Source organism: Sarcophilus harrisii, chromosome 4, assembly GCF_902635505.1.
Source record: "Sarcophilus harrisii chromosome 4, mSarHar1.11, whole genome shotgun sequence".
In the NCBI taxonomy this organism is placed as follows: domain Eukaryota; kingdom Metazoa; phylum Chordata; class Mammalia; order Dasyuromorphia; family Dasyuridae; genus Sarcophilus; species Sarcophilus harrisii.
Window position 1 is genome coordinate 259,844,247 of NC_045429.1, and position 17,150 is coordinate 259,861,396.

Sequence of the window (17,150 nt, forward strand, 5' to 3'; positions counted from 1 at the left end):
GGGACCTCAGTGCATCAACTCAAGCCTCAGCCCATTACAAGTTGGGGAATGGCTGAATAAGTTATGGTATGTGAATGTTATGGAATATTATTGTTCTGTTAGAAACAATCAGCAGGATGATTATAGAAAGACCTGGAAAGACTTACATGAACTGATGCTAAGTGAAGTGAGTAGAACCAAAAGAACATTGTACACATCAACAAGAAGATTGAAATTCTGGTTCTTCCACTTAACTTATTGTGACTTAATAAATCCTGTAACTTTTTGGGACCCAGGATTCTCAGATATAAAATGTGATTGGAGGCAGTGAGCAAACAGGATAATCTCAAAGACCCATACATCTATGATCTTAGATTCTCCTTGAGAATGAGTTGTCTTTTGCTTTTCTTTCCATCACATTTAAAATAATATCTGAACATTATTATGTTAATGCTGTTGTTCACTGTTGTGGCCCCATTTGGAATTTTCTTGACAAAGATACTGGAGTTGTTTTCCATTATCTTCTCCAACTTATTTTAGAGATGAGGGAACTGAAGTAAACAGGATTAAGTGACTCAGCCAGGGTCACATATTTGGTACGCGTCAGACTATATTTGAACTCAGGAAAAAAAAATTCCTAACTTGGGCTTGGCATTCTTTGAACTTTGACACCTAGTTGCCCTATTTTTACTGACTGACTAACTAAAATATATAGGAGCTGTGATCTGCATCACTGGGAGATATATTCACAGTCGTACAATAAGGGATGCCTAAAATATTAAAGCAAGTTATGATTACAAAGGATTTTGTCTTCTTGGATCCTATAGCAGCTTTATTAGGTAGACAGTGAAAGCATTTCCTCCCCACTTAATGGGGTAGGTTAATGAGGTTTAGAGTACTTCAAAACTAATAGTTTATGGAGAACCCAAAACAACTGACATCTCACCAGTGGCCTTTCCTCTACACCTGCTTCCTCACCATTCCACTGAAGTATATGTTCTGTCTTACATCTTGGTATAAATTACTAACTTCTGATAGTGAGGATTGGGTAGTTATCTGAACAAATTGGCCAGTGCAGACAGTTCATCTAAATTGTTCCTGAGCTTAAGAAAATATTTTCCCACCATTAGTATAGTTTTATGTTGACAAATGTTTTATTGTTGCTGTTTTTTCCTTTGGGAGAGGTGGTGGTGGAAAGAGAAGAAATTATTGTTCCTGGTAATAATTCTTGTTCTTATACTCCTAAGCCTAAAAAATTTATATAAATATGAAATATTATCTCATATTTACAAACTACTTTCTTCTCAATAACTCTGAAATACAAATATTATTAATTTCTTTCCTATTAAAAGAGTTGTAACTAAGACAGGGACTATTTCATCTTATTCTTTGTATCCCCAGGATCTCTCTCGTACATGAGAAAAACTTTAGCTTAAAAGGACAAGTCTCCCACTGCATTGAGGGTCATCTCCAGTCATCCTAACCTATGTCTTTTCACTGAATTCAGATGACTAAATAGAAGAGAACAAGACCAACTTTGCACGACTTCAACTCATTTAAATCAAATTTACAGACATCAGTCTTATGACTCATTATTCCTGTTGAGAATGAAGGCTGAACAACAACAATATCAGTGCCTGGAACATTGAAGACATTTAATAAATACTAATTGAATCTGAGAGCTAAGAGGGGGGTTTTTGTGATCATTAGTTTGATGTCTATTGTATAGAAATCTTCTTCAAAAGCAAATGGGCAAACAATCTCTAAGTCTTTGAAATTTTTTGAAATTTCTCTATCTCGGTGAATGCAGTCAATTTCTTCCTTTATCTTTTGCTTAATCTCCTACTACTGTGTATATAAGTTAATGGCAGGAGAGTATCATGAAATAATGGTAAGAACAGGATAACAGGAATCAGAATGCAGGCATTGTAGTCCTGGCTCTACTGGCTAATTGGGTAAGTCATTTAACCTCTGGATCTGGTTCCATATTTTTCAAATGAGGATAACGATATTTAACATAAAGACTAAGAGGATTGTTGTGATCCAATAAGATAATTCATTGAAAGTATTTTGCACTACAGGAAAAAAATTAGTCATTACAAGGTATCACTTCAGTTTTCAGGCATTCATATGACATAACATATTAAGGAAAACAAAGCTATTTTCTCATAAAAACCTTCTGAGGTAGATATTATAAATGTTATTATTCCCATTTTACAGATAAGGAAATTGAAGCTGGGAAAGATTTGAGATTATTTACCAGGTTCATACAAGTTAGTAAATTTCTGAGATGAGATTCAAACTCAAGGTTTTCTACTTTTTCCACCACCATCTGTTTTCATTCAGTGTCAAGGAAAAAAAAAAACAGGTTTGAAGCAATGAATCTATGAAAGAGAAAGTTGAACAAATCCATCTAGATAACTTCAGTTGGAACTAATCTATTAAATTGCCTTCACCCTATACCTACTTTTGGTACTGAAGCTATGGATACAGTTGAGATATTTTGTTGATTACAAAAAAGATGACAGAAAAACAGAACATTGCCTCAGAGGGAATGGAAAGTAGCAGTAATAAATAAAAGTCAGTCTGAAGCAGTTGTTCTCCTAAAACAGCCTAAGAAGACCCCAGGAAAGACCTGATCTCCAGGGCAAAGATTTAGCCAGAGTGAAGTGCACCTCCAGGGCAGTTCTTCAGAATCAATCCACAATCAACAAGCACTGGGAACAGCTGAAATTGTGAGGCCATCTCAGCCTTAGAAATTTTCATCTTATGGACAGTGTTGGGGTCTGATAATGGACTTGGAGAAAATTAAAAGACCTTCCACTGTTGAGAGATATCAAGTAGAGCTGTGCTGACCAGATTTGCCTTGGGCTGGGCTGCTGCTTGGAGGGGGGTGGGACGAGGAAGAGCTAGTACACCTGGTGTGTGCAGTAGCAGAGGGGTGGGGACCCTGCTGGCTGGGGACAAGCAGGGGGCCAGAATCTCTGGTTGCAGTTCCAAGGAAGAGAGGACAATTGTCATTCCGCAGCCACCAGAGGGACAGAAGGGAGTAGGTCACAGATGGGACAGAATGACTAGAGGCTTTACCCATAGTTTAGGAGCAGAGAGAGAAGCCAAGCCAAGTCTGAGTCCCAGAACAGACCTCAGAGAATAACAGTAAGAAGGAAGGACCTGAGGCTTAGGGCATAACCCATACATCAGGACTTGATCACACTAATAGCTGCTAAAAATAAAAGAAAGAAATTAAAATGATGAAGCAAAGAAGAAATAACCCACTTGTAGAAAGCTGTAATAAGAATAGAGACGATCAGGATTCATCTTCAGAGGAAAATAATGGAGTTTAAAAAAATAAGATACTCCTTTTTCAATGAGAAATGTCAAATAGCCCCAAGAACAAAAAAATTTCTTAGAAGAACTTTAAAAAGACTTTAAAAATCAAATAAAGTAAAAGGCACACAGCAGAAAACAAAAGAAAACCTACAAGGAAGCAAAGAAAAGATAGACAATTTTGAACGCAATATGTAATATATTTATTAATACCTTTATTTTCATATTAATATATAATACATATTTATTATATAGATTTTCTTGAAGTGGACCTTTTTTTCTTTTATATTTTGAAACCTCTCATGTTCTGCTATGCACATGGCAATTTTGTTTTGTTTTCTTTTTTTTTTTTGTATTTAAATTTAAAATTAAAAAAAAAAAAAAAAAAAAAAAAAAAAAGAAGAGGAAAAGGTACCCATACTGAAAAGGAGGCCTCCCTAAAAAAAGTTTCACAATGTAGGGAAACCCTTCTACCCAGAGGACCTCAGTTTAGTAAGCAGGTTTCATAGGAATTTCCCTGATTTTGTTGCCCAAACAGCTCCACCCTATAAACCCTGCAGCTACCTTATCCAAATAATGCAGCTATTCCAATAAATATTCTGATTACTTTCTGACCTCTGGACTCTGGACATAGCTGATATTTATGTGTATTAGAGGGGAAAAACATAGGTACCTAAGAGGACAATAGGAGAGGATTAAAATATTTTGAAGGGATTTCCATCTAGCTATACTGCCTTACTTTAATGAAAGAATATTATAACGATTCTCTCTTACATATCAAATCAAGTTCAAATTCTTTATCCAGACATATCCTCAACTAGACCCACTATATCATTTCAAACTTCCCTCTTACTTACTGCTCAGTGCTTGAAGACCTGAGTTCAAGTAGTCGAACTTTGTGACCTTAAACAACTAACTTCAAAAATTATGATAATAATAATATTGAAAATACTTTTCTGCATATTTTATAGCACTGTGTAGGGATCATCTATAATAAATGTTTATTCAGTGTCTACTCTGTGCTAAGTACTGGATGTTTGGGGGATGGGTTGACAAAGTTGAATTGAATATCAAGGCAATCAGCAGGCATCATGCCCAGCTTTTGCTGGACAGGGTGATTATTAACTCCAATACATCTGTATCAAGGAAAACACAATGCTCCCCTTAACCCAGAAATAATATATCATTGATAGGTGTCTTTGGTTTTACTTTATTCAGCTATATAAGCAAATAAAGGCATTACCCATCCTGGTGAGGATTAGATGCAGGAACTTTTACCTGCTATACCTCTCCTTATGCATCTTCTTTCAGTTTCTTCATGGGCAGGTCTGTTGCCTCTGGGGTAGCCAATGGCTGATGCAAAGCATGAAGCATCTGTGGACAGAACAGCATAAAAGATATTCCAGCCTCCATATTTAGATGCTTGAGGCCCTTATGCTTCAAAGGTGTAATCTCCATCACTCCATCACTCCACTCTTAGTTTATAAACTGGTTTTGGAGTCATAGAACCCACAAATATTTGGAGTATAATATATTTCCAGAAGAAGATACTTTGGAAGAACTTCAGAACAGGTCTGTTTCAAACTGGCAGGGGAACAGTCTGCAGAGCCCAGACCATACCACAGGGAGACTAAGACAAGGAGTTGGGGTGGAGAGCCAGAGTATTGCAGCTTCCACACACCTGGGAATCTTCTATGAGCATGGTTGTAAGCAGGTGGTTTGGCAGATTTGCTACAAAAAAGCAAATTGTAAACCACTAAACCTCAGAAGAACAAAGGACCTACCCCTGAAAGTCAATAAATAAAACTGCCCCAGGGCAAATTAAAACAGCTATTGCTCCTTTTTGTTAAGATCCGACTAAAAGTCTTTAAAAATGAGCAAAAAAAAAAAAGTACTCTCACTATACACAGCTTTTATGGAGTGAAGAATAGACATCAAATCCTGAAGTTCCTAAATCAACTCCAGATGAAGCCCCAAAGGGAGATATGAGCTGGTCCCCATTTCACAAGGCTTTCTTAAAAGATTGCATAATGAATCTCAAAAGAGAGTTAGAAGAAAAATGGGGAAAGGAAATGAAATCTTCACAAGAAGGAATAGGAAAAAACATATAACTCCCTACAAAATATATTTCATGAAATAGTAAAAGTATATAACACCTTACAAAATAGGTATGAAAAAGATACCAATTTGTTGAAAAGCAAATTTGTGAAATGGAAAAAAATGCATTGAACAAAACAATTCAATTGCCCAAATACAAAAGGAGCTAAAAAAGATAACTGAAGAAAATAATACACTAAAACTTAAAATTGAATAAATGGAAGTGAATGACTCAGTAAGACTTCAAGAATCAGTCAAACAAAAATGAAAAAAATATAGAAGAAAATATGAAATTTCTCCTAGCAAAAAAACTGACCTGGAAAAATAGATCTAAGAAAGATAATCTAAGAATTATTGGACTTCCTGATAGCCATTATGAAAAAAAAATCTAGACATTCTCCTACAGGAAATCATAAAGGAAAGTACCCTGATATCTAAGAATGACAACTGACCAAGGTGTGAAAGAAAGATGATCCAACCCATGATTAGCTTTCAAGTATACAAAGACATATATATGAAAATATAAGTCTACATGGCTACATAGGGCACCTTATCCTATACATACACATTACCTTTATACACTTATAAGCATAAAGAGAGATGTGCATACACTGTCTGGCACAGAGTAAGAACTTAATAAATATTCTTTGATAGGTTGCAAAAAAATAAATTCCATGGGCCTGATAACAAATACAAATTTAGAAATATGATATATAAAGAAGCAACATTATATTCATATATAATTTAGTGTGAATTTTTTTGTATATTTGAGATCTCCAATGTAGAACTATAGTTCTTGCACTTATTCCACAGATATGGATAGATAGATAGTTAGACAGACAGACAGACAGACAGATGTAAGTTATGTGCATATGTGGAGGTGTTACTCATTAAGGTTTTAGTTTGTTCCTCAGAACAATGGAATATAAAGTTTAGATAAGGTACATGTGCTGTCCTCAAAGAGTTTATCATCTAAAAGGAGGGTAAAAAAAAAACATGATGTAAATAGTTATAATAGCAACTATTACAATATAAGTCCACTGGAGAATTAAAAATTAAATTGCAATACAAAATCTGAGGGAAAAGGTCATTCCCAACCAAGGCTTTCCAGATGAAGTGGTATTTGAATTGAATTTTAAGGAAGAGGAACAAAATCTCAAGCAAAGAGGAGATGACTTCACTTCAGGTATTTAGATTTCACTTCAGGTGTTTAGATCCTCAACTCATTTGATACTGTTTTCCATTGTTCTTTAAATGATTCTTGGAGAAGCTAGACTTAGCAAGACTTATTCATGTTTATCTTTTATCTTCAATGGACATCACCCAAAAGAGAAGGGGAACATTATGTGATAATCAACTATGATTGACTTAGCTCTTTTCAGCAATACCATGATCCAAGACAATTCCAACAGATTCCTGATAGAAAAGTCTTTTTTGCATATAAAGAACTGATGGAGTCTGGATGCAGATCAAAGCATACAATTTAAAATATTTTGTGTGGCTTTTCCTTATTGTTCTATTTATTCTTTTACAAGATGAATAATGTGGAAATATATTTACATGGTTGCACATATATAACCTAAACCAGGTTGCTTGCCATCTTGGAGATGGGGATGAGGAAAAGGCAGGGAAAAAACACTCAAAATTATATTTAAAAAAAAGAATGCTGAAAAACTATTTTACATGTGATTGAAAAAAAATAAAAGCACAAGTGAGAGACAGAGAGGCAGAGGGAGGGAGAAATGAGAGACAGAGACAAAGACAAAGAGAGAAAGGGAAGGAGGGAGAAAGATTCTAGGTAATAAACACAACCTGAGCAAAGACACAGAAGTTTCAAAACTCAGATGAAGAAGTAGTACCTTCTAAAAGAATTTTTTTCCTACTCTCCAATTGCTAGTGTCCTTTATTTAGTATTTATTCTTTATATATGTTATTATTTCCCTTTTTGGAATGAAAGCTCCCTGAGAGTAGGGACAATTTTATTTTCATATTTTATCCTCAACACCTAAAACAGTGGTATACAGTAGGTATTATGGAATGGTGGTTGTTATTTTAATTGAAGAAAAATGCTAACTTGAGAGTATTGTTTATTAAAAAGAAAGAAGCTGTCGATTTAGCTTGGATTATAGAATGTATAGCTAGGAGACATGTGAAATAAGGCTGATCAGATAATGCAAAGCTGGGAATTGACCTAGAAGTTGGTTCATGACAGCAAAGACAATGTGGTATCCTGATAAAAATAGATCATTGATAAATAATGGTAGAGAAATGCTTGAGAAGCAACACTGGGGAGAAAATCAACCAATTAAGCATTTGATCAATTATCAATTAATGATCAATAATTTATCAAATGTAAATGAAGATTGAATTGAATTGCCCACTTCTCTTCTTGGTCCTTTCAGTTAGGAAAAGTGATCTCCGTAGATGGGATTGCATATATTTGTATTGTCAGATCAAAGGAAAGCCAAATTTTCTATTAAAAGAGATAAACAAGCAATGTTTGTTGAAAAACTCAAGACTGAAGGGGGATGTTTTAAGTCCCATAGTGCATATTGAAATGGTAGATAACATGTAAACTGGGCTGAAATTGAACTTTCAAAGGACTATAATTGCTAGACCAGGGGATAAAGTCTGAGATGAAATAACAGGATATAGATTTAAAGACACATAGAATTTTTTTTTTGAAAGATTGAACCTAAAATGAGATTGGATGATCTGAACCATTATAATGGGAAAGGTATAGCATATTCCATTAATTGTAGATTAAGTCCACATTGGATTTGAAAGCTGTTGTACTAAAGCATGCCTATGTGAGTTTTGTTACCTAATTAAGAAAACATCTCCTGGGGTCTGGTCCTTAGATTTCCCTGAAAAAGTGTTAATAAATATCAGTCCTTCAAACATAATTTTATTGAATGAGGTAATGTATGTGGAAATAAAACATGAAGATTTTGTAAACTTCAAGGTATCTTATGAAAATAAAATATAGTCACAAATTATCAGATTTGGGACAATCTTCAATGACCACCAAAACCAAACCACACTTTAACAAATCATTTCCATACCATTCCTGAGAGTGACCCACTCATCCTTTGCTTGAAAACTTCTATGTCCCATTCATACCAGACATAGCCCATTCCCCCTTTTTTGGCTTATCAAGCTCAAATAGTTGTTTCTAGGCCCAAATCAAGACCCATTTCCTCCATGAAACTTTCCCATATCATTGCTAGATTTTAGTGGCATTTTCCTTATTCAAAATCTCTACACTTTTTCTATTGCATTAATTGCTGTAGAATTTCATGTATGTACAATTTTTTCCCCAGCAAGAGTATGAGCTTCTTGAAGGCAAAGATATCATCTTCTACTTTTTATATGACACTTTGAAGGAAATGCAGCATGGAATAAGAGTAGAATAGTAAACTTTAAGTGAAAAAAAACCTAGTTTCAAATTCTACCCCATTTATCAGATACTTAATCCTGAGTAAATCAATTAATCTCTCTATGACTCAGTTTTCTTACCTGTAAAATTAGAAAATTAGAAAGATTAAAGTTGATGACAGGCTAAAGTGCCTTCCGAAATCTGTAAATCTATGATCCTATGATCATGTAATACTATGCTGGTTTAACATTTAATAGACATAAAATTTTAAAAGTATACTAGAAAAATAGAATATAAAGAATAAAAACATATCCTACAAACATATAAATATTGAGGAAAAGCAGAAGAAAATGTAATAGTAAAATCATATGTTAGGAAAGACAATAAGAAAGTGAATTTTGAGTAGAATTATTCAAGGCAATAATGGATACAGACTGGCAAAAATGAAGAGGAAGATTTTTTTCTATATATATGCTTCCCCTGTGTCCATCTCTACCCCCATGTTGAAAATGATCATTGGAAAAATACAATACATACTGTTATGTAAGCCTAATTTCCACAAGTGGTCTTACTTGAATGGTTTTTCTAAGATGAAATACAATTTTCTTTTTTACAGGACTTAGCACACAGTAAATGCTGAATAAATTCTTTATCAATCTATCTACCTAATTTATAAATATTGCCAAATATTAAAAATGTCAGAAAATGAATAGTTGAACAAGGTAGACTTTAATTTTGTAGTCTGAAGTACCAACATCTATTGATAGCAATAAGTGATGTTTGCAATTTCAATATTAAAGTCCTTTTTTCCCACTAACAACATGGGATATAAATGACTGTCATTTACTATTTTCCCTCAACACCAAGTTTTAGAATACATTAGATGGTTATGTATGAAGTGGGAATAAAAAAATCCCCTTAATATCTATAAGTATATATTTACATAGCCCTTAAATTTTAGAATTATGTAGGCAAACTAAGTGTTGATTTTCACCATGCCAGAATAAGGGATTACATAGATGGGAAGAATTTTAAGTATACATATATGTATTAGCATCTTTATGCATACATAAAGATTCATAGTCTCCTATCCTAGCATATATGTAAGCCTCATCCTTGTATATATATATATATAATGTATATATGCATATATAAATTTACATATAAATATGAATGAAAAAGGAAGTAGTAGAAATTAAAGGGAAATTTAAGAGCAAGGTTCAAGGTTTACCTTTTAGGACATCAAACCACTAATGATGCTTCTATAAAGCTTGAGTATAATTATTATTTATTATGCTTATTTAGTACTTGTTTTTAATATTGCCAGAAAGCTATGAAATGACTTTGACCTGGCATACAACGTGCACTAAAACCATGAGATATGGATTTAACTTGAAAACTAGGTTATATGAATCCTTCAAAATTCAGAAAAAAAAAATTTATTTCATGTCAATTTCATTTATTTCATCAGCACTATAAAAATTATTATTTTAAAATACCTTTTTCTGGTGAAACAATTTGGTTAAGAGACTAGTCACTCAGGTAGTAAATTTTAAGTGTCTGAGGCCCCATTTGAACTCAAGTCCTCCTGATGTCAGGGCTGCTCTACTCACTGCACCATTTAATTGCCCCTATTTAAAAATACAAAATGAAATTATGCAATACAGGGTTCATTTTTTTTTACCAAGTTATAAACTTTGAAGAAAGGCAGTGTTCATGATTGATAAAGCATTGCTTCTGGAGCCAGAAAGATGTGTATATAAGTCCTGTGGCTGAAACAATCTAGCTTATGTAATTATAGGCAAAATTCTTTACTTCTCAGTCCATACTATTCAGTTAGACCATGAGTTGCATTAACAAAAGCTATAGATTTGGAGTCAGAAAATTGACTCCAAATCCTGGTTCAGTTACATATTGCAAATGTGACTCTAAGCAAGTCCCATAAACTTGCTGAGTCTCATTTTCATTATCTGAAAAGTAAGAAAATTTAGGCTAGAAACTAAATAATCTTTCAAGTTCTTTATAGCCACGTATATTGGGAAATTACCACAAAAAAATTGGGCATTGAGGTTAAAGTTGAATTGTCTATTTGAATAAGTCTCCACACCAGGAAGTTATCTGCAAATCAGGAAATATCACATATTATCCATATATCAGGAGAACCAGAAAATAATAATAATAAAAATAAATAACCATAAAAGGAGAGGATCAAGGAAAGAAAATACTGAAGGAACACTGGCTCTGGAGTTAAAGGATATTGATTCAAATCCTGCCTCTCTTTACATTTCTTAAATTTGGCAAGTCATTTAAATTTGATGAACCTTAGACTAGATCATAGGTCTCTGTGGTAGGCATTTCTACCTCTATATCTATGACCTTAGAGATGAGTTTCTGAGAAATTAGAGTTACAAGCCAACTAAAGATGAGGTACAAAGTGACTATTGTAATATATTATGAAGGAAAAAAAAATCATGAGATAAATAGTATAAGTGATATCATCACAAGACTGTATGACTATGAAAAGGCAGGCTACTATGAAAATTGCAGTGAACAATTGGAGACTAAGCAATACCAAGAGATCTGGAAAGAAGCACCTAGAAAGAAGCACAATCTACAATATTATGTAGAGGGAATCCCTGTGGTAGATTTCCACAAGGAACCAGGCAAGAGTTGTACAGAATTAGAAAGTATGAATGAGTTTATGACTTGTACCAGTACAAATACCCAGATGGATGTTATGATACATTCATTAAAGCTTTGGAATACTTAGAATATTTGGACAATTTTTTTAAGACCTGAGATTTCATTGCTATAGGGAACTCAATTGTGAGAAGTTCCTTTTATTAATGCAAATTACCACCTTTTTGGCAATCCAGAGCCTGGGGTATTTGGAGTGGGAAATGACTTGCCCAAAAGAGAGAGGGAGATGGGGGAAAGACAGAAGGAAGGGAGAAAGGCAGAGAAAAAGGAAGGAGAGAGGGAGGGAAGAAAAATGAATAAGAAATATGATGCTGAGTGAAATCAGTGAAGCCAGAACTATGATTACGACTTAACAAAAGTCAGATTTGGGAAGAGTCGTGTAACAAAAGCATTTTCTCTTTGTTGTTTTTTAATTCATGTGTTCTATTTTGTTAAATGCTAAGGGTTTTGTAATAATTCATTCCTTAGTTTGTATGTTTGCTTGATTATTTGTTTTTGTTAATGGTCATTAAGTTTATTATAATTTAAAAAACAACAACAACATCAGAGAGCCATTATCAGCTTGTTCCCAACATAAACAAAGAAACCACTAACAAACAATCTTAGTAATGTCAGGGATGTCATCATTAATGAGAATATGTCTCAGAAGGCACAGATGGCTTTTGCAGCTGTTATCCCAATTTTCCTACTTACTTAATCTAGCACTTCTTTAGATGGAACCTTGATCTCAGAAGAGATTTCCTTCCTTTGGTACAAATTACAACCCATCATTATTAACCATCCATAACCAAACCATCATGAGACCCAATTTTGTCTTTCAGGCACTCACTCATTTATAATATGTATAACATCCTTTACTTTGAAAATACCTGCCTTCTCTAAGAATGTTTTCCCTAACATCACTTTTTATAGATTTAAGCAATGATGCCAAATAGCATGCTTGTTAAAACAAGGACAAGTAAAGAGACTAGATTTGGAATTTCATCAGCATAAAGAATTCCCTGGTGAAACAATTCTCTCTACCAATGAAAGTCCACACTTCCTCTATATACATAATTTTAGTGTATTATCTAGAACAGATATATAAAAACATTCAGCCACAGGTCTCTTGGTGACATTCCTTATCTCCCCCAATAGTATTATTATATTATTTGATAATTAAATGGTATTGGACATATTAAATTTTAAAATTAAGTACATTTCCCTGTTTCTACTTGAGTTTGACATCACTCAGCTAGAGCACTGAGAAATTAAATGATGTGCCAAGAGTATAGCTGGTTGGGGCCAAAAACAGAACATGAACACAAATCTTCCTGATGGCAAAATAAGTTCATATACTTTATGACATGTTTCTTTCCCAACATATCATCAAAAAAACCTATATGAGAGAAGTAACATAAATGATATTTTCAGAGTTATATAAAGTGATTATCATCTTGTCCAAATGTTAGTTATCTCTGAATATAAACTGTATTCTTAAAATAAGATCTAACAGAATCATAGACTTAGAGCTAGAACAAACCTCACAGGCCTCTAATACAAACTTCTAATTTTTCAAATGACAAAAGTGAAGTCTAAATGAAGCAGTGAATAGATCATCAGGTTTAGAGTCAGGAAGACCTGAGTTCAAATTGGAACTCAAATACTTATTACCTGTGTGACTTGGAGTAAGTCATTTAATTCTTTTTGCCTCAATTTCCTCATCTATAAAATGAGCTAGAGGAAGAAATAGCAAACCACTTCAGTATCCTTGCCAAGAAAATCCCAAATGAGGTAACAAAGAGTCAGCTACAACTGAAATGGCTGAAAACAACTAAAACAAAGATTTTTAAATAATTTGCCTTTGATTATGTGTCAGAGATAGGATTTAAACCTGACCTTCAGTGTGAATTTCAGCACTGGATATACTATATCATTCCTAAGCCATATTTCTTCCAAAAGAAAACATGAACATGATATTTTTCTATTTTATATGCCAAAAATTGGAAAATAATTATAATTAATATATTATTTATAATGGTTATAAAAAGCATTTAAATCGCCTTTTAAGGTTTGTAAAGTACTATCTTATTTGAACATCTCAATAATCCTGTGAAATGCTATGGGGTTCTAGAAGTACCCCAACTTATACTCACAGGTTTGTCCTGGTTACAGTTACTCAGATTCTAAGTATTTTGTAGATCAGTAGGCAAAAATGCTGTACAGCATAAGCCCTCACCTGTTTTTACTTCTAACAGCCAAATGATATAATTAGCTTGAAGCAAAAATGTTTCTGTATTATTTTTCGGTTACTTCATGACCTCATTTGGGGTTTTCTTGACAAAGATACTAGAGAGTAGTTTGTCATTTTCTCCTCCAACTCATTTTGCTGATAAGGGAACTAAGGCAATCAAGGTTAAAGGACTTGCCTAGGGTCACACAGCTAGTAAGTGGCTGAGGCTGCATTTGAACTGAAATCTTCCTTACCAGGCTTTGAATTCTATCAATGAGCCACCTAGTTCCCCATGCTATAGTAAGAAGTAGTAACAAAGCATCTTCTTCATAAACCTGGAATGGGAGGGGAAGAGAGGAAGAAAGAGACATTCTTCCACAAATTCATCTGGCATCACTATGTAGATATCCAAGTAGAGAGGTACGAATCTAAAGAAAATACATAGGTCCAATGCTGAAGGTTTGCAAGGATGCTAATATCCTTAAATTGCTCCTACTGATTTTAATTCACTTCAGATGCTACTCCACTTCTCACTGGAGTATAATGGTTGTATAATTTCCAGAGTCCTCAACTTCTGTAATCCTGAATTCACTTTTTGACCCAAATAGAATACTTTTTAGTAACTAAACAATCTTTCTCCTTTCTCAAAGGAATAGGATTCATCAAGGAATCTTCTCTCTAGGAAATAAAGTACATGCAACTCTTGAACTCAGGAACTCTTCAACTATGAATTACCCACAAGACAATCCTAAAATCTGGTAAACTAGCCTTAGAACTACCACTGTGAAGCCAAGCTAGCCTGATTGGTGAGTGAGGGAGAGCAAACTTACAGAGCCTACCTTATCTAACCAACACTAGATTGACTAGATCATGCGTCACATCTCATATAATGGTTCACCTCCACTATCTTCTTGTCATCTGTCCTGCAGTTATGTTAGAAGGCTCATTGATGGCCACCTAATCTAACACATGCTTGAAAAAGAATCTATTCTAAGCCATAAGTGGCAACTGTACATCCAGCCCTTGCCTGAAGACCTCAAAGGTGAACCCATTACCTCCCAAAGCAATGAATTTTGAACAATAAATTGAATGAATCAAAATAAGATAAAATAAATGTATCAAAAGGCATTAGAGAAGAAATAGATCATCAAGTTTTGGGTGCAAGTACAGGTAGGCATGGATCAAATGCTAGACTATCCTGGAAGAACATTCCCAGGCCTAGAAAGAAATACATAGCTAGAACAACATTCAAGTGGAGATCTTCAGTGGGCATTTAGACAAGTGGGCCTTAGGTTCAAAAAAGTAGATTAGAGCTAGATTTAGGAATCATTGACAACAGGTGACAGCTAAAACTACTGGAGGGAAAAAGGAAAGGAAAGGACAAAGCCAAATTAAGCAGAGTATTGTGGGAGTAATATTGCCTCAATTCATGTCTTATCATCTAGATGGAATAGTAGCTATAACAAAAAATGATTTTATAATTATGTCTACTGTCAATCAGTCAACAAATACATATTAAACATCTGCTACTGCCAAGAGCTATTCTAGGTACTGGAGATTCAAATACAATGAATGAAACCATTCTTACAAAAAATATGAAATATAATGTCCTATTTTTAAGTTGTGACCTACTCTTAATGATACAATTAAACAATTTAGAACATTATCTTATTATTATGAAATACTGATATTTATTTTAATGTTCAATGTACAAATGGAAAAAGAAAATTAACTAGTCGTGTGGTAATAGTAAGAACTATGTGTTCATATAATCTACTGGTAATATCACATTATCAGAAGGAAGAGAAGCATCTACTCTGTTGAATAGGCAACTTATGAGAGAACATGGACAAAAAGCACACTGTACAAGAAGGCAAGGATATTACAATCTTTATCATCATATTGAATATGTATTAATGAAATCATAGATCCATTTGAATATGTAATACTAATATTAAATCTATCTGCCATCCTCCAAAATATACATGTATCTGCATCTGCATATGTATATGTAGATATGTGTGTATACATATACATGTATATATGTGTGTGTCTGTGTGTATGTATCACTGTTCTAGTCTGAGGTTTCAAAAACATACTGAAAAGGTCCTAAACTCAAGGACCTGACATTCTACTTGGGGGCTGATCATCTATTTGGGAAATAACTGAACAAATTGTGATATATAAATAAAATGGAATAATGTCATGCCAAAATAAATAATCAGTACAAGAAATTCAGAGAAACATAAAATGTATAAAATGATAACAAAGTTAAAAAAGAATAATGAATACAATATACTCAATGATTATAATAATGCAAATGAAAACATTAAAAAGCAACAGATTTGAGATTAAACAGAAATGATTAATCTTGATACTAGAAGATAATAAGATGTTTAAAACAATAACAGCAACAGTACTGTCCCTCCTCTTAGATGTATATGTGTCTGTGTGTACTATATATTATACATAACATATATAGTATATATAATATAAATACTATATATACTATAACACTATAGTGTAGTATATATATGCACACACATATAATATATTACTATCTCTAGTCATATCTATGTGTGTTTGTCTTTTCCCTCTCCAAATTTACGAACAACATGAGATCCATCCATGAATGCCCAAGGCGTATGTAAACTCCAGTTTAAGAACCCCTGCAATAGACTATATAATGCATATGATGTCATATAAGATCCCAGTTTTCCTTAACTGTCATTATTTAAAAGAAAGATACACTTTATGGAGAGGGGTAGAATAACTATCAGGGAAATGATTACGGTGTACGAAAAAACAATAAGCAAAGACTTTCTATTAAACATTTATTGTGTTTCTGGAGCAACCCATAGAAACTATGGGATATAAGGAAACAGCGTGGTGTTGATTTTTGTCATGAGAGTGCTTGGGTATGGAAGCCATTTTTTTTATATCTCCATCATTTTATGGGACAGTACCTGGAACACAGCAAATGCTTAATAAATGCTTGTTGATTATTTGACTGACCAACTATGGCATTTACTACTTATGATCTTAAGTAATTTATTTAACCTTACTAAGCCTCAACTCTATCATCTGTAAAATGAGGAGGCTAAACTAAATGATCTTCAACTTCTTTCTAAACTCATATATAATCCTGTGAAAGTTTTTTCCACAAGGAACACAGGACACTGACTTACCTTAGTAAGTCTATAATGTAGGAATAATGTATAAGGTAGGAGTTAATTTAGTCATTGAATTGCCAAATAATCACCTCCAATTGGATGTGGTAATTCTTCAACTTTCATTTGCTCTTTCAATGCATAGCTAGTTGTATAAGAGATCCTAGATTTGGAATCATGTAAGTCCTGGCTTCAGATTCTGTCTTTACCTTAGTGTACCTGTGTGGCTTTAGGCAAATCTTTTCTTCTCCCTGGGTCTCAGTTTCCTCATCTGTAAAACGAAGAG